The sequence below is a fragment of the Passer montanus genome, unplaced genomic scaffold (genome assembly GCF_014805655.1).
Source record: "Passer montanus isolate IOZ18808 unplaced genomic scaffold, ASM1480565v1 scaffold3, whole genome shotgun sequence".
Taxonomy (NCBI): domain Eukaryota; kingdom Metazoa; phylum Chordata; class Aves; order Passeriformes; family Passeridae; genus Passer; species Passer montanus.
The window spans coordinates 4136375-4149300 of record NW_024367707.1 but is presented as its reverse complement, the minus strand read 5'-3'; the positions used below and the strand labels follow the sequence as shown (position 1 = coordinate 4149300).

The following is a 12926-nucleotide window of genomic DNA, read 5'->3' as shown; positions in this document are numbered from 1 at the left end:
GAGAACTTTGGTACCCCTGGTCAGGGATGGACCAGCAGGCTCAGCACCAGCACATCCCATGGCAGAGGGTTGTGAAGGGAAGCAGCACTGGCTGCTCCCTGGCTCCTGTGCCAGCAGAGACATCTTTATCTCCCTGGGTTTTGTACCACCTTCACTCACTGTGGAGTGTGGAGTGGTTTCAGTTTTGTTTTGTTTTCGTCGAGGGTAGGAAAAGGGAGGACAGAAGTCTGGTCATCTTGCTCCCAAACCAAAGTCAGAGCCCTCTCCTGCTGGCACCAGGGCATTTGTGGGAATTCTGCATATTATACCCAAAGAGGCAGGAGGACTTCACGGGAGACAAAACAAGAGCTCTGGAGAGTTCACAGCCTCTTTGTTTGTTTTTGGTTCATAACCAGTGTGAAAAGCTTTGTGCACTGTAGGTGTTTAATATGTCCTTGTTCACGCCATCATTCATTTGTGGAGAATAATACATGCATTGATTTTATCACAGCTTCCCCAGCTGAAAATCAGTGTTCAGTAATACTTCAGGTTTCAAGTGTAAGAGTGTCTCCACTGACTTAGTCACATCATGTAGTGATATGACACGTTTTGAGCACAGCTATTTTTATATCCAGCACCAGGTTCCTGGGCTGTGCTGGTACTGTAGTGCTGCTGCACTGTGGTATTGTTGCACTTTAATTAAAGACTATGGTTCAGTGCATCACACTACCAGTTAACATACAGAATATATTCTGTGACAAACAGAATCCAGCTACATTACATCGGCTGTCATTTTCAGATGACATCCATGAAAATTAAACTACATTGTAATCTAGAGGAAATGCAGCACAAAAAAGTCAGAGTCAAAAGCAGGGTATCTTTCTGACCTGAGTCTCTGGTTTCTTTGGTGGGTTTTTATGCCTGTTCATGTATTATAAAATTCAATTCTTCAAACTAAGTAGTGTATATTAAGTGTAACTTTAGATAGGAGGGGATTTTCAGACGTGTTACAGGAGTAGCAGAAAAGCAGTCTAAAGTCCAGACTTATGAAGTGAAAGTACGTGGGAAAGGTGATTCAAAAATATGAAATACTAGCTTTGTTCAGGAATCAAATATCTGCTCGCTGGGACAACCTTTCAGATCTTTAATTTACTAGTAGTGACAATGCTGACACTTGAAATCCTCAAAGATTTACAGATAACTATGAAAAGTTTCACATGTCTATTTTAGTGCTCCTTTAAGTGCCAAGCTGTATAGTCAACTCTGCTTTTCTTTCATTTTTTTTTCTTTTTCCTGATTTTTTTTTTTTGCGATTTCTTGGTTGAAGTATTCCACTCTTAAAAGGGCAGCTGAGCTCCCACTGTGAGCAAGTGAAGATAGAGCAGCCAAGTTCCTGTAAATCTTGCCCGCTTCCCCAGCTGCATAAAACCTCCCAAGGGATGGGAATATCAACAGGTGAACAGAAGGCACTGACAGCATTTTGGAGTTTTAAATGAGAACTGTTTTACTGTTTTAAACTGGCAGAACCGTTTTACTGTTTTAAACTGGCAGATAGCTAGAAAGGCAGGTTGGCCCTTTTTTTTCTTCCTGAAGTACAAAGTAAAGATTCATGCATTTTGAAATATATTTCATACCTAGATGTTGTTTTACTCATAAAGGATGTTTTAAGTCAAGGCAACTGAAGGCTACAGACAGCAAGAACCCTCCATTACAGCCCACTGAACTGCTTCCACTTAATTTCAGTGACCATCAGATTAGATCATAGATTAACTGACCTTTAGAAAGCTAAAGGATTTCTGGCTAACGATGTAGCCCTGTATCTATTACTCATAATCTCATGGCTAAAAGCAGAAATGAGATAGAAAAAATGATTACACCGGACACATTTCAGGCACAGCCCCTTTCCTGGTATACATCATTAATGAAGTTTCCCTGGTTTGTAGCAGCTGAGGATTTTTAACTTTTCATCAGCGTTGCGGAGGCGGGGGGACACTCTCCAGACATCATTTGACACAGGATGAGATTACATCTTTCATAACAAATAGTTTTCATCATGCACTTTGTCTCCTCCTTGGACCACTTCCTCCTGTGTTTCACCGCACAACCACTGCAGCATTTGCATCATGTCTAACCTGAGTTCCCCTTTTGCAACTTAGCTGTCCTCCTTATTTATCCATTGCATCTGGAAAATAAATTATTTTCTTTTTCTTTGCATATTTGGTACCACTCTCACTCTCACAGAAGACTGGTCTTCTTTCTTTTCTTCCCAGCTTTCCTCAGACTGTGTTTATCAGACTTCCAGCAATCTTCTTACTTTTGACCATTCCACATCTTCCATGTGTGGTGCCTAAATCCAGGCACAGGATTCAGACTGAGGCTTTCAGCAGCACGTAGAGTAGGAGGATGATTTTTCACATCTTGCATATGGCACTGCTGTTCATACATCGCCATATGTCATTCATTTTTTCCTCAGCAGTATGAAATGGCTGGCATTTGGTTGGTGGTACATGGTAATTCACAGATCCTCCATGTCATTTTCTACCCTGTTTTCACAGTCATTTATTCCAAACTACATGTAGAAGTTTGCCCCTGTCCTTGCTGAATTATAGCTTGTTTGTCTCACACCATTTCTCCTCAATAAGTTTGTCTGGAGACCATCACTGTCTCCAAGATGTATTAGCTGGTCAGCAATGTCTTGCAATTATCAGCCTTTTCATATTTTCAAGAATTACTTTCTGAATAGGTTGTCCAGTCACAAGCCCATTGTAAAAATATAGGCACTATGTCTGGAAAATAGTCTGATCAAAGTGCTTTGTAATACTTCTTCCATTCATCCTGTTTTCTTTGACATCCCTTATTCATCAGCCATTTCCAAAAACATACAAGGGTACCAGCCTCTGTGGATGTTGAATCCTCAGCTTTTGCATCAACAGGGAATTTTAAAAGTTACTAAATTACCATGACTTACCAAATTACAGTCTTAAGCTCAGGCTGTGTAACTGTAGGCAGGAATATCTTTTACTCCTACTCCACCTGTTAAATATGACATGCCAGTTTAAACACTTCATACTTCGGTTTTAATCATGGTAGTTTATTTTAATTTATTTTACTTTTAATTAAGCCAGATTACTGTAACCCATCTTACAAAAGATGACTCTACATAGTCTGAGTATGTCACTACTGTGATGATTTTTATGGTGAGGCAGGTTTTCTTTTTTGCTGTCCTTGATTTCTAACTCAATGGCAAAAACTGAAGCCAGGAGGAATGTTGCCAGTTCTCCAGCAGATACTAAAAGATTGAAGATTCCCTTTGGTGCCTGGAGGTCCAGCTGTGAGCTGGGGCTGGGGCTGGCCTGAACCCCACTGAGGCAGCAGAGTCCAGGCTGGCTGCAGCCACTCTTTTCTCTGGGATATCTTGTCAAATCAAACTGGGAACTGCTCCTCTCCAGTTATAGATTAAGACAGGTACTTCTGACTTGAAAGTCAAGCCTAAAACCTGGGGAAATTAGGAGGCTCCCACCATTCATCTGGACATAGTATGAATTAGCTTATGTCCCTGTGTTTTTTTCAAACTGCCATCCACATCCACAGTGTGCAAACAATTAATTTAGGGACAAGTTTGCTGGCATGTCTAGATCTTGTGAATACTTTGCTGAATTAGGGATGTTCATTTTTGACCATAGGAACAAAAAAAAAATTAATTCTACAACTAGGTTGGGTTTAAAATAGCTGATTTATAGTGTCAGCTGAAAAACAGAATTAAAAATCTGACTTCCTATTGCCTTCTTCATTAAAAACTGCAGATGTTTGGTCTGGCACAGATGCTAATATATCCATCATAAGTTTCCCTTACATATTAAATGCTGTTTAAAAACTGCCAAACCTTTAAAAATAATGTTTTCCTCAAAATATCACAGTGTTACCAAACAAATCATTGGACAACAACCAGCACGCTGTCTGAACAAGTTTTTGGCGTGACTTTTTCTCCTTCCCAGAGGCAGAGTGGAACCTAGGCACTCAAAAGAAAATTGCAACATAGCCCTCTGCACTGCAAACTAGCAATGTGTTTGCTGTTCCTTCAGAAATGAATGCAGCTTACTCGGGGAGAAGTGGCTGTCTCCAGCTGCCAAGTTCGTGAAAAGCATCGGCTGTGTGGAACCGCGCTGGAACGCCGGGCGCTGCCAGATATGGGCAGGGACGCGGGGCCAGCTCCCAGAGCTTATATTTAGCCTCCAGTGCTGGCAGGGGAAAAGCAGGTAGAAGTTATGAGAGTGGCTTGAACTTGTAGCACACTGTAAAAGGAAATGATAGCCAGCCATGTGTGAAACTCAGCAAAAAAAGAGGCAAATGAAAATCCCTTCTTACAACGCCCATCGCATGCCACCCTGCAGCATGCCCCTTCTGGGATGAGAGAAAGGAAAAGCAGTCAACAGAGAGATCCAGGGAGGGATGAGTGGGAAGGAGCAGCTGGAAATGTCAGGCAGGACCCAGGCAGGGTTCTCCTGAGGCTCAGCCTCAAGTGGAGGAAAGTCAGGGGGAGAAGGATGCCCTTACAGGGCTGCGGAGGAAGCACAGGAGCAGGTGAGCTATGGAGCATTTTGGGAGGTACCTGGAGGAACCAGGGCTCATAGTGGCACCTTACAGATGCAGAGAAGTTCCAGTCACTTCTTAGAAACACAAATTTGTTGGACACACACCTTCCATGTGGCTTGCCTGGGGGAGGGATGTGCTAGTGGAAAAGTGAGCTGAGATACCTAAACAGGGCCTTTACAAATGCGAAAAGTTGGAGCACCATAGATGGGATCTGAGATCAGGAACAGTTGGGAAAGAAGGCTGAAAGGAAAAAGGCAACAGAAGGAGAGGGGAGGTCAATGTGTTTGGCGATAGGAGTGAAAAGCACAGGAGGGCAAGTGAGAGAGGACTACTGAAGGTTTGAGATCATGAAGGCAGCAGGCAACTAAACCAAGCAGGGCAGCTGGCAACCAGCACAAAACCCCAAGGGTGTTCAGGCCAGCACACAGCAGTACGTGGGGCTCACTGGTGTGTGCCTCGCTGCCAGTAAGGCACCTGGCCTGGCTGCTGCTTAGTCCTCTGGAAGAACTTGCTGGTAGGGAGTTGCAACATATGCCAAATTTATATACCCAAAAAAGCATCCATTATCCTCCCTATCAAGCGTTTGCTATGTTCAATAAAGCTGAAGAGTCAACATTGGTTACATACAGAGATTTTCAAAGACATTGAAGCAGCCCCTCCACAGATCTCCCCAGTGCCCTTCAGTTCACACACAGAAGTAACACACACCCCCAAATATTTGATTTTGTATAGTATTTTCCCACCAAATTTCTAGCTGTCAGTTAATAAAAGTGTGAAGATTACTGAGTCTGTTTTTTTATTCCCCAGCTAAGCTTTCTCACTCTATCTGTCCAACTGTCCCTCTACTGGCTTTTTATGCTGAGAAGAAGCATGTTCTCCTTCAGCTGGCTCAGCTGGCTGCCCCCACATCCCTTTCTCCCATCTCATCCATCTCTTTTGCAATATCTGGCAGCCTCCTCTTGCAGGTGTCACCCATCTTCCTGCTCCAGGCCGTGGCATCTCCTTCCTAATGCTTGCACAACTCTCAGCATCTTTTGGTCTCCTCAAGCTTCCTTCATATTTTCTGCTCTTTTTCACATTCCTGTCAGTATGTCCCCTGTGCCATTTTGGTTGGGTTTTCTTTAAATTTCTGCTCTGTCATCCTCCCTTCTCCTCACCCACAGCTGGGCCCATTGCTCCCACCATTTTCCCTATATTCCTCACAACTTCCTTGGCACTCAGATAGGTCCCCACTATGCTCTGCAGTTGTATCTCAGCTGCTTGTGGTTTCCACCATTCATCCTCTCCTTTTTTCATGCTGCCAAAGCACTCCAAGAGTGCCCTGGAAGTACACTTGGTTTTTTGTCACTCCATCTGCTCATCTTTCCCAGTTCAACCCTGCACAGCTCAGTTACAGTCCTAAAGCATTTTGTGGTTTGTTCCTTTCATCCCTCTTCTAAGAAATGAATAAAATTATCTGGTTTTATCTACCCTGAACAGACGGAATCCCAGGCGTGTCACTTTCCTCATCATGCTTTTTTCTTCTCCCTTTTCTCTTCTCAGTCCCTCAGTCTTTTATGATATCTCTAAGCAGCCATGCATCTTCTGCAGTCCTTCAAGAATCACCTGGCATTTCTGTTCCTCATGTGGAAGAGGGATTAAGAACAGAAGTAGGTTCCCAGGCCACCCCTCCTCATTTAGTATACCAATTAGTCCTCTCATCTCTCAGTAGTCAGCAGTTTCCACCCAAAATGGAGCTTATTATTCAGCTCCTTCACCTGCTGGTCTTCCTCACTCCAGCTGTCCTCCTGAAGGATGATGTTTCAAGCCCTGTAAGGAACCCAAACACAGAAGCCACTATTGTATGGAAAAGAAATAGACTTGAAAAACAAGTGGTGGCAGACTGTTTTAGAGACCAGCCCTTGCCTGAGCAGTTCAAAAGCAGCAGGTAGAGCTTGCAGCTGGCACACATCACACACATCACACACAACATGGTGTCCAAGCTCCCCCTTCACCACCACAGAGCCCACTGAAATCCCTGCACACGTACATGCTTCTTGGCTTCAGAAGAGTGCTGATGACTCAGATAATTTACAATGTTTTTTGGAAGAGACTACCTGTATCCATAGGAAGTCAGTCCAGAGAACATCTTAATATTGAAATCAAATGCTGTACAGCCATTTCCTCTTCATTTTTGGTGCTCCAATATGCACTTGTGAAAAGTATGTTACAGGTGATGCAGCGTGTTCAGTGAACATTAATTTATGCAAATGCAAAGAGTAACAGAAAGCTGTTACACTTTTGCTGTCTGCATTCTTTTAACTGTGAGGAACTCGGTGCATGCAAGGGCTCAGTGGAGGGCTTTGTCAGAGGTATCCCAAATGGTACCAGGAGTTTGGCACTGACATCCTGATTTTCTTCAAGTAGTGAAATCCCTCAAGAAAAACTTGTTTCTATCTCTATATCTACATGTAGAATGTGTGTGTGTGTGTATATATATATATATATGTATGTTTGTGGTACACTTTATCTGCTGGGCCTGAGTGGTCACTGAAGACATGGGAAACATCACCAGGAACTGATGTGACTTCATTTTAGGTCTGGCTGTGAGAGAGATGGTGCATGTTGTGAGCTTCATATAAATGATATCCCCCCAAATAGGCAATAGTCTAGAGGTGTGCAGAGAGGGGACCAGTTATTTTCAGGTCATGAAACCTCTGGCATAGAATCCAGAGGTGGATTAAATAAATTGGAGTCTGGATGCTTTGTGAAAAGCCCAAGCTGAGTTCCAAACTTCTTTTTTTAATCAGTAAAAATAGTAGGTTGGATGTGCTTTAACTGAATTTTTGCAACTTTCTGAACATTGTGTTTCACATATGGTTGATCTATATATTATGAGTAAGAGTAGTGACAAACATCACTAAAACAGGAGAATTTAAATGCCTGAGATGTTGCAGTTGTAGCTTTCTCGCCAGAAAAGGAGAAACTTGAAGAGTGGTAAACAAATCCATATTCCACTGGCCCATGTTCCATTGGGACAGCACTCCTAGAAGCAAATGATATTTTATCTTGTAGCCTTAGAAATTTAAAGCAGATTTAAAACATGTTTGCCCCAAATGCACCCACTATGCCTTACTCCATCTTCAGGAGGTTTCTGTGTGTCACTTGGCTGTTCTGTAGCATGGTAAACATTAACCTAGCACGGGTGATTGCTGGAGGCTCTCGCTTTTAAGTGCTTCTTTTCCACAGCATGCATAAAATCTATCCAAAAATCACTTAGTGATGACAATCAGTTTTCAATTTTGTCTGCTGATGTGAGTCATAGCATGCCATAAGTGAGATGAGCCCGGGTTTCTTAACAGACTAACTCCACACGTGACCACTCCTCAGCTGGGGAGGCTTGGGCTATGTGCACTGGGGGAAATTCATCTTACCAGCTATTCCTGTCATTCCTTTGCTGTCCTGGCATGGCACCCTCCCATCCTGTACAGCTCCCCTGGTGCACAGGGTGCTCCTGGCTCCCCACACAGGCTGGGGTCTGTGCTCCATGCCAGCAGCAGTGGCCAGCAGACCCCTGCCCTCCTCCTCTTGTCATCCTCCCTGCAGCTTTATCCCTCACTTTAAAACACAGCCTACCCAGGGCACTCTGCTTCCTGGGAGATTTTCTGGTGTTTCTGAGCTAAAGAGGATGAAGAGGCGTTCCTGGGAGGACTTTGGAGCAGGGAGACCCTTTGGAGGCCAGACAGAGTCAGGTGCTCCCCTGGGGTTTGCTCCAGAAGCACAGACTTGCACGTACAGCACAGGTTTGGCTCAAATGCTTTCAGTTCAGACCTGCAGCAGGTCTGGGGGGTCAGTAGATGAGCAAGCCATGCAGACACAAATGTTCCAGCAGATAAAACCAAATTTTGCTAACACACATCTCCTTCTGTTGCACTGAAAGAAATATGACTTTTAACTTTTGCCAGGTCTTTTGTGAAAACAGGAGAAAGCAAGTGACACTTTTAAACACAGCTGACAGCCTGCTATTTAAATGCCAAAACAACCCTTTACTGATTTTCAAGTGGAATAAATGTTCTCCCTATATATAAAAGTAGATTTTGAACTCTTAGTTTGCTTATCAAAATACAAGAGCCACTCAAGGTTTCTCTCAAATGTATCTCTTTTTTAAAATGTGTTCATATGACATTCTTGCTATCGCTGTAACAAAAAGACCTCCAATATTACATTGTTTCAAAAGTAAAAAATACAAGAAAAACATCCCTCATTCTCCCAAAACCTAAATCAATAGTTTTACTTAATTGAAATCATAGGGTCTGTTCAGGATTTACCATGTAAGTGCTGAATTGCATGTATAATCATTATAGTAGGACACTGTTAATTTAAACAGAATTTGGTATACTTTAAAAAAATAATTTTAAAATGCATTATTAAATAGTAAGATTTTTTTGTTAGTAAATGGCTCAAATTAAATGTCAAAAATTAAATTCCAAAAATAAAAAGCAGTGAACCATGTTGCCACCATTGCTGATTAGGGATTGTGGTGAAGTCTAGGACTATGAATATCAAGGCACGGTTCAATTCTACTTAATTAAAATACTTCTCATTCTCTTTGTTTCTTTTCCCCTTAAATAGATAGAAGAATTACAGAATGTCTATGTGTGTCTTGTGTATGTGCATGTATTTCTTCAAAGATAGAGATTTATACGTAGAATGACTTTCATTTCAATAGTTATATGTCATCATGACTTATATATATCGTAATATGTGATCACAGTTTTAAAATTAGCTTGTGACTTGTACCATTTTCTTAAATATTGGCTCATTTTAGTTTGTTTGCCATGATAAAGAATAGTACTGGGGAGTTTATAGTGTACCCCAAGCATTGCTGACTGTGTCCCCACAGTTCAGGGTGACACCAAGGGGGTGATTTCATTCTGTCCGTGCCTGCTCTGTGCAAATGTGTACTTTTTAGTACAGGTCAGAAAGGGCTACACCTGACCAAAACAGACTGTTTCACAGGACAGCAGAGAGCTGACTGGGCGCTCCGTTTCCAAAAGCTCAGTTTAAAAATGTAGGATATTATGGCAGACATCCATTGCCAGAAGGTTGGGATCTAAATTGCTGTGGTGCAGCAGATTCATACTGTATTTCTTCAAAGATAGAGATTTATACGTAGAATGACTTTCATTTCAATAGTTATATGTCATCATGACTTATATATATCGTAATATGTGATCACAGTTTTAAAATTAGCTTGTGACTTGTACCATTTTCTTAAATATTGGCTCATTTTAGTTTGTTTGCCATGATAAAGAATAGTACTGGGGAGTTTATAGTGTACCCCAAGCATTGCTGACTGTGTCCCCACAGTTCAGGGTGACACCAAGGGGGTGATTTCATTCTGTCCGTGCCTGCTCTGTGCAAATGTGTACTTTTTAGTACAGGTCAGAAAGGGCTACACCTGACCAAAACAGACTGTTTCACAGGACAGCAGAGAGCTGACTGGACGCTCCGTTTCCAAAAGCTCAGTTTAAAAATGTAGGATACGTCCATTGCCAGAAGGTTGGGATCTAAATTCCTCTGGTGCAGCAGATCCATATGAGTCTTAGGAGGAACCTACTCCCCTTTTGTGATTGGGAGTGCTGCACAAGACCTAAATGAGGCCTCAACCTTGTGCTGGATTTCCAGACACACTCCATTTTCCTGACTGTGCATTAAGCAATTTCAGTGCAGGCTTAATGGCCCGGAGAGTCTTTCAGCAGGATCTACGACTGAAAATGTCATTGTGGTCTCCCAGTGTGAAGCACTGAGCACCAGCTGAAGACATCTCTGCACGCTCCAACCAAGCCAGCGTGTGCTGCACGGGGACACTTTCTCTTCACAGTGCATTTCTGTGGGCACAGCCACCCACAGCTGTGAAACACAGCAGATTCTGAGAGCATATTATTAAACATTTTGGTTTCTCTTACTTTGTTGCCAAGTAGATACAGCACAAAACACAGCTCTCTCTCCAGAGACTGAGGCAGATTTTTATCTGGTGTGCATGCACCAAGATGCTGTGGTTTTGATGCTAGGAGTAAGCTAAGGAATACTTGGGCATGCATGGGGCTTTCTGGCTGGGATGGCCAGTGCTGTTGTAAACACAATTGGAGAGATCAGCCTGACACTTGAGGGTGAATGGCTAATAATCAAATGCAAAGCAAAACCAGAGATTGATCAAATGGTTTCATGCCTAGATACCTAACAGGCTCACCTACCTAATTTCAGTATGTTTCTCTCTTGGGAAGATCCCAAGTCAGATGTTAGTACCAGTCATAGTGCATCTTAGGTGATAGTGTGTGTAAAATGTAGTAGTCTTTAAAACAACAATTGCAAACACTGAATCTGCCCAACAGCACTGTTACCATGCTTCTGAGGTGTGTTGTCATACCTGTAATGCAGTTACAGTACTGACAGGTAGAGTCTGTGTGACAGGAGGTGAATAAAGCACTGCAATAAGTACAGCCTATGCTTATACCAGTACATCCCATCCCATGTTGCTCTTCATGTGTCCTGAATCCCTGTACCATGCCTGCACACAGCATTCAGGCTTACTTGGCCTTTGAACCTGTGCTTGGAGGTATGAAACGAGGTCAGGCTGAGCTTGTGTGGCTGGGACTTCAATCACTTTGCCAAAAAGGATGCATTTAAAGCTACTCAGCTGTCCACAGTCTGCAATCCCCTAGTCACAATTTCCCCGAGACAAACACTGCTGCCTGGAAACACAGTTGTTTAGATGAGTACCTTACAGGATGTTAGTATCCTCCAGGATTTTACTCTACACTGTGAACTGGGCTCCCACAAACAGGCAAGTGTAGGAAAAGCAAGCAGGATTCACAGTGCATTTCTCAGCTCAGCACAAATGTTTGGGACAGACAAGTCTGCACTGTGGGATGTTCAGCAATACACACCCTCCTTCACGACTGGCATTCATGCAGCAAAACTGGAGTATTGCACCATTTATGGACCACAAAGCTGGACATTGCTTAGGGTTTGTTATAACAGCATGCTAATGGTGGTATAGCTGGTCAGTTCCACCCTTGCCAGTAAATTGTTATCCACTCAGTGAAAAGTGTTGTATAAATTAGGCTTGGTGCTGATTCTGTCTGCATGCTGAAGGATCTTGTTTATCTGTAGTATTGTATTATTTTCGTGAGAACAGGCTATGGAGCCAGATGTTTGCTTCAGCTGGATGCAAATATTCTTGCTCTGCCTGTCACCTTCAGTAGCAGTTTGAGCCTGTTATATGTTCTGGGCTGAAATCGTGCCTGCTGGGAGAGGCCACATGAAGCAGGCCAAGTCTTTAGTCAACAACTGGTTGATTGCAACTCCTGTGACAAAGGGAGTCTGGATTAGTGGTTTCACTTGGCTTGTCAGAAGATGGGAGCTGATGAGATCACTGATCTAGCTGGAAAAAAATAAGTCAGCAGGGGGAAATTATCTCAGCCTCTTTGTTGACATTACTGTAGAAAGCAGTTCTAGAGTTGAGCAGTGTACATTGTTATTTTTAATACTGTCAGCTAGGAAAATTCATTGCACCTTCATTATATCATATGTTATTGCAGGTACCACTGTGGAAAGGGCAATTCCTGTGATATGATTCTGATCTCCTGTGTACTATTTTTGCACAAGAGAAGTTCCTGAGACCTTGCCTGCATTGGCAGCAAGCTGGGATATGAATTTACAGCATCCTAGTTATTTCATGTTAATTCATCTGGTGTTTGTCTCTGCGGATGATATTTCACTCCACTTTGAATGTAAATCAAGCTGTGCTTCACAGATAGCCACAAAGAAAGCTGGTGCAACGTAGTTTGCCCTCTGTACATTCACACCCTTTTTCACAGGACACTAAATTCCTCTTGCAGACAAGTGCTCCAATGCAGTGGGGTGATTTCAGGCTTAAATCAGCCTGAGTGGGACAACACTGAACTGATAGTGTTACAGGGATGCAGCCATTACAGTGCAAGCAGAAACCATAAATCAAAATCCACACTTAACCTCAGAAATTCCATCAGAGCATGCTTCCACTTCAAATTTTCAGCCACCCAGTTTACAAGGCTCCCATGTATCCTACCATGAGTCATTACCCATTTCAGACAGTCTTTTGTGCCATCAGCATCAGGAAAAATATTTGTTTCAAAAGTAGCTACTTTCTGATCCCCACCATTCCTTTAGTCCAATGTAGACTAAAACAGGTGAATCAGTAGCCATCAGTGGGAGCAGAAAACTCAGAAAACTTCAGGAGAGGGGAAGTAATGCCTAAGAAGGGAGAAACACCCCATAGCCCAGCTTTGCCACTAAGGAAGTCTGCTTCCTCTGGAAGCCAGTTTAATGCT

At 42.8% G+C, this 12926-nt stretch overlaps 1 protein-coding gene across 1 annotated transcript in view; it reads left to right on the top strand.

Moving 5' to 3' along the window:
- PTCHD1 (patched domain containing 1) overlaps window positions 1-12926 on the top strand; it is a 34337-nt gene that overhangs the window by 14092 nt on the left and 7319 nt on the right. The gene's annotated exons all lie outside the window — the stretch shown is intronic.